Source organism: Lepisosteus oculatus, unplaced genomic scaffold (genome assembly GCF_040954835.1).
Source record: "Lepisosteus oculatus isolate fLepOcu1 unplaced genomic scaffold, fLepOcu1.hap2 HAP2_SCAFFOLD_95, whole genome shotgun sequence".
Taxonomy (NCBI): domain Eukaryota; kingdom Metazoa; phylum Chordata; class Actinopteri; order Semionotiformes; family Lepisosteidae; genus Lepisosteus; species Lepisosteus oculatus.
The window spans coordinates 402,301-415,923 of NW_027168431.1; the positions used below are offsets into that span (position 1 = coordinate 402,301).

The window sequence follows — 13,623 nt, forward strand, 5'->3', positions numbered from 1 at the left end:
CACAGCAGTTTTAAAGGCAGGAATCGCCTTTGCGAACGCCATGAGAAACAGAACGCAAGCTCAGGTCCTGCGGTTTAACAAACAGCCACGGCTTTCATGCGACTGGACATTTCTTTTCTGGAGCGAATTCACTTTCAACTTCAAGAAATTCACACAACTTGCGAAATACGAAATACAAATCTGGCTCATCGCTGCACAAGAAATACCGCCGGCTGGCAAGAAAATGACAACGGTGTTTTTCCTTAACGAAAAACTTCCCATGGAGAAAAACAACGGCTGTGCGTCTCTGTCGGCTTGATTCAGTTTAATGCAAGTATTCATTCTCCTCCTGGAAAATACAGCTTGCGAAAGATGAAATACAATTCTTGGCTTTTCTGGGTGAGTGCAGAAGAAATCCTGCCGGCTGGCAGAAGAATTCCAGCCTTTTTTACTCTTTAACCAGAAACTTGCGAATGATACAAAGCAAGCGGGGTGCGTTTCTGTGCAGCTGTTAACTGAACAGCTGCTGCTTCAAGCCCACCCAGGGCTCATTCCGATTTCAACATCATGCCCCCTGAAGGTAGACTGGATTTCTTTGCGAAGCATTCACCTTTTGGACGTTTCAGGAAAGGTGCGTGTCGATGCCAGACTTGAAAAGCTTTCCATACAAAGAAACAACATAGTGCTTTTGATTGATGGGAAACGGCAAGAGCGGTTTGAGCAGCTCCGGCCTCTCAACCGCTTTACAATGTGATCGGCACCTCGGTAGCCAGTTTAGAAGGCTGAAAAGGATGCTGGAAGCACAGCGACGTTCTAAAACCAGCGCTTGAAAAGCATCTGCATACATAAAATGTCCATTTCCCCAAAGCTGAATCTGCATCTTCAGAAGATTGTCAGCTATACGTTTTCGTTCTTTGTTTCCTTTTTTTACGACAAGCTTTCGAGAAATGAACTGTCTATTGTGATGAAGGCTGCATTAGAAATTGTGCATCTAGCTTAGTTCAATGAAATCGGGAGGTGCACCTGTCTCAAGCGGATGGCTCTTTGCAGGCACACTACGGAAACCTGCGGGCGCAAGTTGGGAGAAGTGACTCTTGCAGAGTGTTGAGCTTCGAGAAGAGGGCTCCGCTCAGGAAGATATTTCCACATGTTGAAGAGTCGCTTTTCGCCCTTTCTTTCCCACATTTTTCCAGTGCGGTTATTGATCGCGTTCAAAATGTTTTCCCAACGTACGTGTTACCTGCAAAATCACAGTGAAACTGTTATGCCCAAAAGATTCCTAATAGTTATTGTATTAGAATAGCTCTCCAATTTCTTAGCCTTCGTACACGCAATGTTTAAGGAAACGCTAGAGTAAATGAAACTGTAAATAGACAGGAGCTCTTCTTAGTTTTCATACAAGTTATGATGGCTGCAGCTCCTATCTGCGTCCCGGTGACCGGAGCCAAGGGATTATCTGCGGAACCCTTGATTTATCTCTCGGGCAAGGAGCTAGATACGCCCTTTTCATCTCGGTTTGATCACACCTGTGCATTAAAACGCAGTGCTCGGTACCATCGAGGTGTAAGAGGTTCAAGGATGAGCGGGAAACTTTGTTAATAAGGAGACGGGCACCGCCCAACGTGGGGCTCGAACCCACGACCCTGAGATTAAGAGTCTCATGCTCTACCGACTGAGCTAGCCGGGCGCCGGTAGAGCTGGTGGTTAACTTGTCCCTGTTGACGGCAATTTGACAAGGTATACTTCCTGGCTTTTCATCATGTGCTGACCGGATTCGAGAGTAGCACACCCTGTTCTTTGTTGATTACTGTACCTCCAGCAGCGCAAATGTCAGTAATCATTGAAATGTACGACCTACAATCTCCTCAGCATGCCCGCGTGGACTCCTCAGTGATCATCCTTCTACGTTCTGCTGTAGTTTTCATGCAAGTGAAAACCGTGCTCCAAATAACAGCGGCACAGTTGTATCCTGCGGTAAGCATTCTTCTAATTCCATCGTTTTGCTCCAGGTAAAAGGTAGCGCATCATAGTGTTGATATTCCAAGGTTTCAGAGTCCGTATTGGATGGCTTGGATGCAGACATCGCTCAGAGCTCCCAGTATGATTTTCCCGAGTTCAGTTTTGCAGTGTTTTAGTGCTTTACTACTTCCAGTGGGCCTTTGAATGCTCTGCTAAGTAGAGACGTGACATAATTACTAATGCGACCGAGTGTGCTGGCTGTTCCTGGTTCGTAATGATTACAGTGAGAAATCAATATAAACATAACTGCTTCGATTTCGAGGTTCAGTTGAAGCTTTCAAAGAAACTATCAAAGACCTCAGAACAACCGAAGACACATTTGGTCATCTCCGTATTGGTGAAGATTAAAGAGTCCCGCAAGTGTCAAGCTTGCACAAACACACACCAGAGAGAAACTCAGGACAGAATTTAAAGAAAGGGAGATGCAGACTATTTGAAGGCACTTTGCTAACCCAATGGCATGCTTATGAATCGTGCATAGGACACACGTAGCAGAGGATGGTTTCGATCCATCGACCTCTGGGTTATGGGCCCAGCACGCTTCCGCTGCGCCACTCTGCTGACGGCCCCTCTGCGTGTGGCGCACAACTGCTCTTTTTATTTCCTACATAAGTGATGAAAGAGTTGAAAGTTTCAACGACAAACGCAGACGTCACTTTGAGCGCTTGGTGTTGTAGCACAAATCATCACATGCTGCTCTACACTGGATTATAAAAGCCGACACATTTTCCAAACATTTTAATGCTGGAGTCACACTGTAGTATTAATAACAGTGCGATACTCGAGGAGCGTAGTGGGATCGCGGTGGCTCATCAGACCGCCCCGGGACAGGGGGCCCGCGTCAGGATGGCCGAGCGGTCTAAGGCGCTGCGTTCAGGTCGCAGTCTCCCCTGGAGGCGTGGGTTCGAATCCCACTCCTGACAAAAAGCTTGCTCAGTGCCGTCTCCAGTCGGGTGCAAATGGGTGAAGCAGCCTGACGCAGGGAACGTGCGCCGATAGGCGTAGGTGTATCCCCTGCCTCTTCCGATTTAGCTCGTGCTCCATAGGATGGAAGCGGATGCTCTGGCTTTTTGACTCGAATATAACCTGATCACAACAGAAGGCCGTGCAGCCCAGTGCTGGTTTAAGAATGCCTCGTGTCTTCAGGCCCCTATTCCTTCAGGTTACCCCTTTGGAATAGTCGTCCGAAAAAGACGGGAAAGGAAAAGCATGTAAGCTCCCACACACTGCGTTAGCATTAGCGGTTGGAATCTGATGGGAGAAAAGCAACCTGGCTCGCCGTCAAGCAATCCATCCCTGGTCTCCCACGTGACAGGCGGGGATACGCACCACTATACTAACGAGGAGCGCTTGCTTGGCGCTTGAAGACACTTCCTCTTGCGGCTACTACTGTTTCCGGTTTCGTCTTTTCTTTTCATTCCTCCCAGAGGAGCGCATGAAAACGTTTCCATCTGCGCCATCCTCACCCCTCCAATGCTATGGTCCCTGCTCCTCCTGGTGCACTGCAAACACTCATTCAGCCGGTTCTTTCAGTTTGAATAATTAGGTCTTCAAAGGCTGGAAGTAGGGCGCAAAAGACATGCCAATGCCAAAAGCGTGGCTGTGTGCTTCCAGCTGTGAAATGTCACTGGTGGATGTTGAAGACATTACTTCCAAGGCAGCAGGTCCAAGCGATTTAGCGTTTGTACAAGAAGCAGGAAGAGAGAAACGGCACTCCGCCTTTTTCTGGGCAGGCCGAAGCGACAGGAGAAGGGCGCCGTAGTGGGCAGGATTCGAGCCGACGCGGGGAGACCCCAATGGCTTTCTAGCCCATCGTCTTAACCGCTCGGCCACGACTACAGGGAGCGCCGCCGCCGCCGGCTTGCGATCATTTAACACGGAGGGCGAGGCGGCGGCGGTAACCTTTTTCAATGTCGCTCTCCGCTTCCCCCCAAAAAAAAGCCAAATGACATGCTAGCACTCGGACACCCTTCAGAAGACTGAAGGGTGGCTTAAAGCTGGAAGGATTAGGTCTCCCCGTTCCGACGCGACAATCGAACTTCCTTAGGCAGAGAGAAAGCAACATCGAGGAGCGTCAACAAGACTTTAGAAGCTGCGCCACACGCCACTTTCAGTCGCAGTCACAGCAGTTTTAAAGGCAGGAATCGCCTTTGCGAACGCCATGAGAAACAGAACGCAAGCTCAGGTCCTGCGGTTTAACAAACAGCCACGGCTTTCATGCGACTGGACATTTCTTTTCTGGAGCGAATTCACTTTCAACTTCAAGAAATTCACACAACTTGCGAAATACGAAATACAAATCTGGCTCATCGCTGCACAAGAAATACCGCCGGCTGGCAAGAAAATGACAACGGTGTTTTTCCTTAACGAAAAACTTCCCATGGAGAAAAACAACGGCTGTGCGTCTCTGTCGGCTTGATTCAGTTTAATGCAAGTATTCATTCTCCTCCTGGAAAATACAGCTTGCGAAAGATGAAATACAATTCTTGGCTTTTCTGGGTGAGTGCAGAAGAAATCCTGCCGGCTGGCAGAAGAATTCCAGCCTTTTTTACTCTTTAACCAGAAACTTGCGAATGATACAAAGCAAGCGGGGTGCGTTTCTGTGCAGCTGTTAACTGAACAGCTGCTGCTTCAAGCCCACCCAGGGCTCATTCCGATTTCAACATCATGCCCCCTGAAGGTAGACTGGATTTCTTTGCGAAGCATTCACCTTTTGGACGTTTCAGGAAAGGTGCGTGTCGATGCCAGACTTGAAAAGCTTTCCATACAAAGAAACAACATAGTGCTTTTGATTGATGGGAAACGGCAAGAGCGGTTTGAGCAGCTCCGGCCTCTCAACCGCTTTACAATGTGATCGGCACCTCGGTAGCCAGTTTAGAAGGCTGAAAAGGATGCTGGAAGCACAGCGACGTTCTAAAACCAGCGCTTGAAAAGCATCTGCATACATAAAATGTCCATTTCCCCAAAGCTGAATCTGCATCTTCAGAAGATTGTCAGCTATACGTTTTCGTTCTTTGTTTCCTTTTTTTACGACAAGCTTTCGAGAAATGAACTGTCTATTGTGATGAAGGCTGCATTAGAAATTGTGCATCTAGCTTAGTTCAATGAAATCGGGAGGTGCACCTGTCTCAAGCGGATGGCTCTTTGCAGGCACACTACGGAAACCTGCGGGCGCAAGTTGGGAGAAGTGACTCTTGCAGAGTGTTGAGCTTCGAGAAGAGGGCTCCGCTCAGGAAGATATTTCCACATGTTGAAGAGTCGCTTTTCGCCCTTTCTTTCCCACATTTTTCCAGTGCGGTTATTGATCGCGTTCAAAATGTTTTCCCAACGTACGTGTTACCTGCAAAATCACAGTGAAACTGTTATGCCCAAAAGATTCCTAATAGTTATTGTATTAGAATAGCTCTCCAATTTCTTAGCCTTCGTACACGCAATGTTTAAGGAAACGCTAGAGTAAATGAAACTGTAAATAGACAGGAGCTCTTCTTAGTTTTCATACAAGTTATGATGGCTGCAGCTCCTATCTGCGTCCCGGTGACCGGAGCCAAGGGATTATCTGCGGAACCCTTGATTTATCTCTCGGGCAAGGAGCTAGATACGCCCTTTTCATCTCGGTTTGATCACACCTGTGCATTAAAACGCAGTGCTCGGTACCATCGAGGTGTAAGAGGTTCAAGGATGAGCGGGAAACTTTGTTAATAAGGAGACGGGCACCGCCCAACGTGGGGCTCGAACCCACGACCCTGAGATTAAGAGTCTCATGCTCTACCGACTGAGCTAGCCGGGCGCCGGTAGAGCTGGTGGTTAACTTGTCCCTGTTGACGGCAATTTGACAAGGTATACTTCCTGGCTTTTCATCATGTGCTGACCGGATTCGAGAGTAGCACACCCTGTTCTTTGTTGATTACTGTACCTCCAGCAGCGCAAATGTCAGTAATCATTGAAATGTACGACCTACAATCTCCTCAGCATGCCCGCGTGGACTCCTCAGTGATCATCCTTCTACGTTCTGCTGTAGTTTTCATGCAAGTGAAAACCGTGCTCCAAATAACAGCGGCACAGTTGTATCCTGCGGTAAGCATTCTTCTAATTCCATCGTTTTGCTCCAGGTAAAAGGTAGCGCATCATAGTGTTGATATTCCAAGGTTTCAGAGTCCGTATTGGATGGCTTGGATGCAGACATCGCTCAGAGCTCCCAGTATGATTTTCCCGAGTTCAGTTTTGCAGTGTTTTAGTGCTTTACTACTTCCAGTGGGCCTTTGAATGCTCTGCTAAGTAGAGACGTGACATAATTACTAATGCGACCGAGTGTGCTGGCTGTTCCTGGTTCGTAATGATTACAGTGAGAAATCAATATAAACATAACTGCTTCGATTTCGAGGTTCAGTTGAAGCTTTCAAAGAAACTATCAAAGACCTCAGAACAACCGAAGACACATTTGGTCATCTCCGTATTGGTGAAGATTAAAGAGTCCCGCAAGTGTCAAGCTTGCACAAACACACACCAGAGAGAAACTCAGGACAGAATTTAAAGAAAGGGAGATGCAGACTATTTGAAGGCACTTTGCTAACCCAATGGCATGCTTATGAATCGTGCATAGGACACACGTAGCAGAGGATGGTTTCGATCCATCGACCTCTGGGTTATGGGCCCAGCACGCTTCCGCTGCGCCACTCTGCTGACGGCCCCTCTGCGTGTGGCGCACAACTGCTCTTTTTATTTCCTACATAAGTGATGAAAGAGTTGAAAGTTTCAACGACAAACGCAGACGTCACTTTGAGCGCTTGGTGTTGTAGCACAAATCATCACATGCTGCTCTACACTGGATTATAAAAGCCGACACATTTTCCAAACATTTTAATGCTGGAGTCACACTGTAGTATTAATAACAGTGCGATACTCGAGGAGCGTAGTGGGATCGCGGTGGCTCATCAGACCGCCCCGGGACAGGGGGCCCGCGTCAGGATGGCCGAGCGGTCTAAGGCGCTGCGTTCAGGTCGCAGTCTCCCCTGGAGGCGTGGGTTCGAATCCCACTCCTGACAAAAAGCTTGCTCAGTGCCGTCTCCAGTCGGGTGCAAATGGGTGAAGCAGCCTGACGCAGGGAACGTGCGCCGATAGGCGTAGGTGTATCCCCTGCCTCTTCCGATTTAGCTCGTGCTCCATAGGATGGAAGCGGATGCTCTGGCTTTTTGACTCGAATATAACCTGATCACAACAGAAGGCCGTGCAGCCCAGTGCTGGTTTAAGAATGCCTCGTGTCTTCAGGCCCCTATTCCTTCAGGTTACCCCTTTGGAATAGTCGTCCGAAAAAGACGGGAAAGGAAAAGCATGTAAGCTCCCACACACTGCGTTAGCATTAGCGGTTGGAATCTGATGGGAGAAAAGCAACCTGGCTCGCCGTCAAGCAATCCATCCCTGGTCTCCCACGTGACAGGCGGGGATACGCACCACTATACTAACGAGGAGCGCTTGCTTGGCGCTTGAAGACACTTCCTCTTGCGGCTACTACTGTTTCCGGTTTCGTCTTTTCTTTTCATTCCTCCCAGAGGAGCGCATGAAAACGTTTCCATCTGCGCCATCCTCACCCCTCCAATGCTATGGTCCCTGCTCCTCCTGGTGCACTGCAAACACTCATTCAGCCGGTTCTTTCAGTTTGAATAATTAGGTCTTCAAAGGCTGGAAGTAGGGCGCAAAAGACATGCCAATGCCAAAAGCGTGGCTGTGTGCTTCCAGCTGTGAAATGTCACTGGTGGATGTTGAAGACATTACTTCCAAGGCAGCAGGTCCAAGCGATTTAGCGTTTGTACAAGAAGCAGGAAGAGAGAAACGGCACTCCGCCTTTTTCTGGGCAGGCCGAAGCGACAGGAGAAGGGCGCCGTAGTGGGCAGGATTCGAGCCGACGCGGGGAGACCCCAATGGCTTTCTAGCCCATCGTCTTAACCGCTCGGCCACGACTACAGGGAGCGCCGCCGCCGCCGGCTTGCGATCATTTAACACGGAGGGCGAGGCGGCGGCGGTAACCTTTTTCAATGTCGCTCTCCGCTTCCCCCCAAAAAAAAGCCAAATGACATGCTAGCACTCGGACACCCTTCAGAAGACTGAAGGGTGGCTTAAAGCTGGAAGGATTAGGTCTCCCCGTTCCGACGCGACAATCGAACTTCCTTAGGCAGAGAGAAAGCAACATCGAGGAGCGTCAACAAGACTTTAGAAGCTGCGCCACACGCCACTTTCAGTCGCAGTCACAGCAGTTTTAAAGGCAGGAATCGCCTTTGCGAACGCCATGAGAAACAGAACGCAAGCTCAGGTCCTGCGGTTTAACAAACAGCCACGGCTTTCATGCGACTGGACATTTCTTTTCTGGAGCGAATTCACTTTCAACTTCAAGAAATTCACACAACTTGCGAAATACGAAATACAAATCTGGCTCATCGCTGCACAAGAAATACCGCCGGCTGGCAAGAAAATGACAACGGTGTTTTTCCTTAACGAAAAACTTCCCATGGAGAAAAACAACGGCTGTGCGTCTCTGTCGGCTTGATTCAGTTTAATGCAAGTATTCATTCTCCTCCTGGAAAATACAGCTTGCGAAAGATGAAATACAATTCTTGGCTTTTCTGGGTGAGTGCAGAAGAAATCCTGCCGGCTGGCAGAAGAATTCCAGCCTTTTTTACTCTTTAACCAGAAACTTGCGAATGATACAAAGCAAGCGGGGTGCGTTTCTGTGCAGCTGTTAACTGAACAGCTGCTGCTTCAAGCCCACCCAGGGCTCATTCCGATTTCAACATCATGCCCCCTGAAGGTAGACTGGATTTCTTTGCGAAGCATTCACCTTTTGGACGTTTCAGGAAAGGTGCGTGTCGATGCCAGACTTGAAAAGCTTTCCATACAAAGAAACAACATAGTGCTTTTGATTGATGGGAAACGGCAAGAGCGGTTTGAGCAGCTCCGGCCTCTCAACCGCTTTACAATGTGATCGGCACCTCGGTAGCCAGTTTAGAAGGCTGAAAAGGATGCTGGAAGCACAGCGACGTTCTAAAACCAGCGCTTGAAAAGCATCTGCATACATAAAATGTCCATTTCCCCAAAGCTGAATCTGCATCTTCAGAAGATTGTCAGCTATACGTTTTCGTTCTTTGTTTCCTTTTTTTACGACAAGCTTTCGAGAAATGAACTGTCTATTGTGATGAAGGCTGCATTAGAAATTGTGCATCTAGCTTAGTTCAATGAAATCGGGAGGTGCACCTGTCTCAAGCGGATGGCTCTTTGCAGGCACACTACGGAAACCTGCGGGCGCAAGTTGGGAGAAGTGACTCTTGCAGAGTGTTGAGCTTCGAGAAGAGGGCTCCGCTCAGGAAGATATTTCCACATGTTGAAGAGTCGCTTTTCGCCCTTTCTTTCCCACATTTTTCCAGTGCGGTTATTGATCGCGTTCAAAATGTTTTCCCAACGTACGTGTTACCTGCAAAATCACAGTGAAACTGTTATGCCCAAAAGATTCCTAATAGTTATTGTATTAGAATAGCTCTCCAATTTCTTAGCCTTCGTACACGCAATGTTTAAGGAAACGCTAGAGTAAATGAAACTGTAAATAGACAGGAGCTCTTCTTAGTTTTCATACAAGTTATGATGGCTGCAGCTCCTATCTGCGTCCCGGTGACCGGAGCCAAGGGATTATCTGCGGAACCCTTGATTTATCTCTCGGGCAAGGAGCTAGATACGCCCTTTTCATCTCGGTTTGATCACACCTGTGCATTAAAACGCAGTGCTCGGTACCATCGAGGTGTAAGAGGTTCAAGGATGAGCGGGAAACTTTGTTAATAAGGAGACGGGCACCGCCCAACGTGGGGCTCGAACCCACGACCCTGAGATTAAGAGTCTCATGCTCTACCGACTGAGCTAGCCGGGCGCCGGTGGAGCTGGTGGTTAACTTGTCCCTGTTGACGGCAATTTGACAAGGTATACTTCCTGGCTTTTCATCATGTGCTGACCGGATTCGAGAGTAGCACACCCTGTTCTTTGTTGATTACTGTACCTCCAGCAGCGCAAATGTCAGTAATCATTGAAATGTACGACCTACAATCTCCTCAGCATGCCCGCGTGGACTCCTCAGTGATCATCCTTCTACGTTCTGCTGTAGTTTTCATGCAAGTGAAAACCGTGCTCCAAATAACAGCGGCACAGTTGTATCCTGCGGTAAGCATTCTTCTAATTCCATCGTTTTGCTCCAGGTAAAAGGTAGCGCATCATAGTGTTGATATTCCAAGGTTTCAGAGTCCGTATTGGATGGCTTGGATGCAGACATCGCTCAGAGCTCCCAGTATGATTTTCCCGAGTTCAGTTTTGCAGTGTTTTAGTGCTTTACTACTTCCAGTGGGCCTTTGAATGCTCTGCTAAGTAGAGACGTGACATAATTACTAATGCGACCGAGTGTGCTGGCTGTTCCTGGTTCGTAATGATTAACGCGAGAAATCAATATAAACATAACTGCTTCGATTTCGAGGTTCAGTTGAAGCTTTCAAAGAAACTATCAAAGACCTCAGAACAACCGAAGACACATTTGGTCATCTCCGTATTGGTGAAGATTAAAGAGTCCCGCAAGTGTCAAGCTTGCACAAACACACACGAGAGAGAAACTCAGGACAGAATTTAAAGAAAGGGAGACTATTTGAAGGCACTTTGCTAACCCAATGGCATGCTTATGAATCGTGCATAGGACACACGTAGCAGAGGATGGTTTCGATCCATCGACCTCTGGGTTATGGGCCCAGCACGCTTCCGCTGCGCCACTCTGCTGACGGCCTCTCTGCGTGTGGCGCACAACTGCTCTTTTTATTTCCTACATAAGTGATGAAAGAGTTGAAAGTTTCAACGACAAACGCAGACGTCACTTTGAGCGCTTGGTGTTGTAGCACAAATCATCACATGCTGCTCTACACTGGATTATAAAAGCCGACACATTTTCCAAACATTTTAATGCTGGAGTCACACTGTAGTATTAATAACAGTGCGATACTCGAGGAGCGTAGTGGGATCGCGGTGGCTCATCAGACCGCCCCGGGACAGGGGGCCCGCGTCAGGATGGCCGAGCGGTCTAAGGCGCTGCGTTCAGGTCGCAGTCTCCCCTGGAGGCGTGGGTTCGAATCCCACTCCTGACAAAAAGCTTGCTCAGTGCCGTCTCCAGTCGGGTGCAAATGGGTGAAGCAGCCTGACGCAGGGAACGTGCGCCGATAGGCGTAGGTGTATCCCCTGCCTCTTCCGATTTAGCTCGTGCTCCATAGGATGGAAGCGGATGCTCTGGCTTTTTGACTCGAATATAACCTGATCACAACAGAAGGCCGTGCAGCCCAGTGCTGGTTTAAGAATGCCTCGTGTCTTCAGGCCCCTATTCCTTCAGGTTACCCCTTTGGAATAGTCGTCCGAAAAAGACGGGAAAGGAAAAGCATGTAAGCTCCCACACACTGCGTTAGCATTAGCGGTTGGAATCTGATGGGAGAAAAGCAACCTGGCTCGCCGTCAAGCAATCCATCCCTGGTCTCCCACGTGACAGGCGGGGATACGCACCACTATACTAACGAGGAGCGCTTGCTTGGCGCTTGAAGACACTTCCTCTTGCGGCTACTACTGTTTCCGGTTTCGTCTTTTCTTTTCATTCCTCCCAGAGGAGCGCATGAAAACGTTTCCATCTGCGCCATCCTCACCCCTCCAATGCTATGGTCCCTGCTCCTCCTGGTGCACTGCAAACACTCATTCAGCCGGTTCTTTCAGTTTGAATAATTAGGTCTTCAAAGGCTGGAAGTAGGGCGCAAAAGACATGCCAATGCCAAAAGCGTGGCTGTGTGCTTCCAGCTGTGAAATGTCACTGGTGGATGTTGAAGACATTACTTCCAAGGCAGCAGGTCCAAGCGATTTAGCGTTTGTACAAGAAGCAGGAAGAGAGAAACGGCACTCCGCCTTTTTCTGGGCAGGCCGAAGCGACAGGAGAAGGGCGCCGTAGTGGGCAGGATTCGAGCCGACGCGGGGAGACCCCAATGGCTTTCTAGCCCATCGTCTTAACCGCTCGGCCACGACTACAGGGAGCGCCGCCGCCGCCGGCTTGCGATCATTTAACACGGAGGGCGAGGCGGCGGCGGTAACCTTTTTCAATGTCGCTCTCCGCTTCCCCCCAAAAAAAAGCCAAATGACATGCTAGCACTCGGACACCCTTCAGAAGACTGAAGGGTGGCTTAAAGCTGGAAGGATTAGGTCTCCCCGTTCCGACGCGACAATCGAACTTCCTTAGGCAGAGAGAAAGCAACATCGAGGAGCGTCAACAAGACTTTAGAAGCTGCGCCACACGCCACTTTCAGTCGCAGTCACAGCAGTTTTAAAGGCAGGAATCGCCTTTGCGAACGCCATGAGAAACAGAACGCAAGCTCAGGTCCTGCGGTTTAACAAACAGCCACGGCTTTCATGCGACTGGACATTTCTTTTCTGGAGCGAATTCACTTTCAACTTCAAGAAATTCACACAACTTGCGAAATACGAAATACAAATCTGGCTCATCGCTGCACAAGAAATACCGCCGGCTGGCAAGAAAATGACAACGGTGTTTTTCCTTAACGAAAAACTTCCCATGGAGAAAAACAACGGCTGTGCGTCTCTGTCGGCTTGATTCAGTTTAATGCAAGTATTCATTCTCCTCCTGGAAAATACAGCTTGCGAAAGATGAAATACAATTCTTGGCTTTTCTGGGTGAGTGCAGAAGAAATCCTGCCGGCTGGCAGAAGAATTCCAGCCTTTTTTACTCTTTAACCAGAAACTTGCGAATGATACAAAGCAAGCGGGGTGCGTTTCTGTGCAGCTGTTAACTGAACAGCTGCTGCTTCAAGCCCACCCAGGGCTCATTCCGATTTCAACATCATGCCCCCTGAAGGTAGACTGGATTTCTTTGCGAAGCATTCACCTTTTGGACGTTTCAGGAAAGGTGCGTGTCGATGCCAGACTTGAAAAGCTTTCCATACAAAGAAACAACATAGTGCTTTTGATTGATGGGAAACGGCAAGAGCGGTTTGAGCAGCTCCGGCCTCTCAACCGCTTTACAATGTGATCGGCACCTCGGTAGCCAGTTTAGAAGGCTGAAAAGGATGCTGGAAGCACAGCGACGTTCTAAAACCAGCGCTTGAAAAGCATCTGCATACATAAAATGTCCATTTCCCCAAAGCTGAATCTGCATCTTCAGAAGATTGTCAGCTATACGTTTTCGTTCTTTGTTTCCTTTTTTTACGACAAGCTTTCGAGAAATGAACTGTCTATTGTGATGAAGGCTGCATTAGAAATTGTGCATCTAGCTTAGTTCAATGAAATCGGGAGGTGCACCTGTCTCAAGCGGATGGCTCTTTGCAGGCACACTACGGAAACCTGCGGGCGCAAGTTGGGAGAAGTGACTCTTGCAGAGTGTTGAGCTTCGAGAAGAGGGCTCCGCTCAGGAAGATATTTCCACATGTTGAAGAGTCGCTTTTCGCCCTTTCTTTCCCACATTTTTCCAGTGCGGTTATTGATCGCGTTCAAAATGTTTTCCCAACGTACGTGTTACCTGCAAAATCACAGTGAAACTGTTATGCCCAAAAGATTCCTAATAGTTATTGT

At 48.5% G+C, this 13,623-nt stretch overlaps 9 non-coding genes across 9 annotated transcripts; 3 read left to right on the forward strand and 6 right to left on the reverse strand.

Annotated features, from left to right (window-relative positions):
- Positions 1-1,593: 1,593 nt before the first annotated feature.
- On the reverse strand, positions 1,594-1,666 carry trnak-cuu (transfer RNA lysine (anticodon CUU)). The gene has a single exon. It is a non-coding gene; the product is annotated as a tRNA-Lys (tRNA).
- Positions 1,667-2,487: 821 nt separating this feature from the next.
- trnam-cau (transfer RNA methionine (anticodon CAU)) lies at positions 2,488-2,559 on the reverse strand. The gene has a single exon. It is a non-coding gene; the product is annotated as a tRNA-Met (tRNA).
- A 279-nt stretch (positions 2,560-2,838) lies between these two features.
- On the forward strand, positions 2,839-2,921 carry trnal-cag (transfer RNA leucine (anticodon CAG)). Its single transcript has one exon. It is a non-coding gene; the product is annotated as a tRNA-Leu (tRNA).
- A 2,791-nt stretch (positions 2,922-5,712) lies between these two features.
- trnak-cuu (transfer RNA lysine (anticodon CUU)) lies at positions 5,713-5,785 on the reverse strand. The gene has a single exon. It is a non-coding gene; the product is annotated as a tRNA-Lys (tRNA).
- Positions 5,786-6,606: 821 nt separating this feature from the next.
- trnam-cau (transfer RNA methionine (anticodon CAU)) lies at positions 6,607-6,678 on the reverse strand. The gene has a single exon. It is a non-coding gene; the product is annotated as a tRNA-Met (tRNA).
- Positions 6,679-6,957: 279 nt separating this feature from the next.
- trnal-cag (transfer RNA leucine (anticodon CAG)) lies at positions 6,958-7,040 on the forward strand. Its single transcript has one exon. It is a non-coding gene; the product is annotated as a tRNA-Leu (tRNA).
- Positions 7,041-9,831: 2,791 nt separating this feature from the next.
- trnak-cuu (transfer RNA lysine (anticodon CUU)) lies at positions 9,832-9,904 on the reverse strand. Its single transcript has one exon. It is a non-coding gene; the product is annotated as a tRNA-Lys (tRNA).
- An 815-nt stretch (positions 9,905-10,719) lies between these two features.
- trnam-cau (transfer RNA methionine (anticodon CAU)) lies at positions 10,720-10,791 on the reverse strand. The gene has a single exon. It is a non-coding gene; the product is annotated as a tRNA-Met (tRNA).
- A 279-nt stretch (positions 10,792-11,070) lies between these two features.
- trnal-cag (transfer RNA leucine (anticodon CAG)) lies at positions 11,071-11,153 on the forward strand. Its single transcript has one exon. It is a non-coding gene; the product is annotated as a tRNA-Leu (tRNA).
- Positions 11,154-13,623: the final 2,470 nt, after the last annotated feature.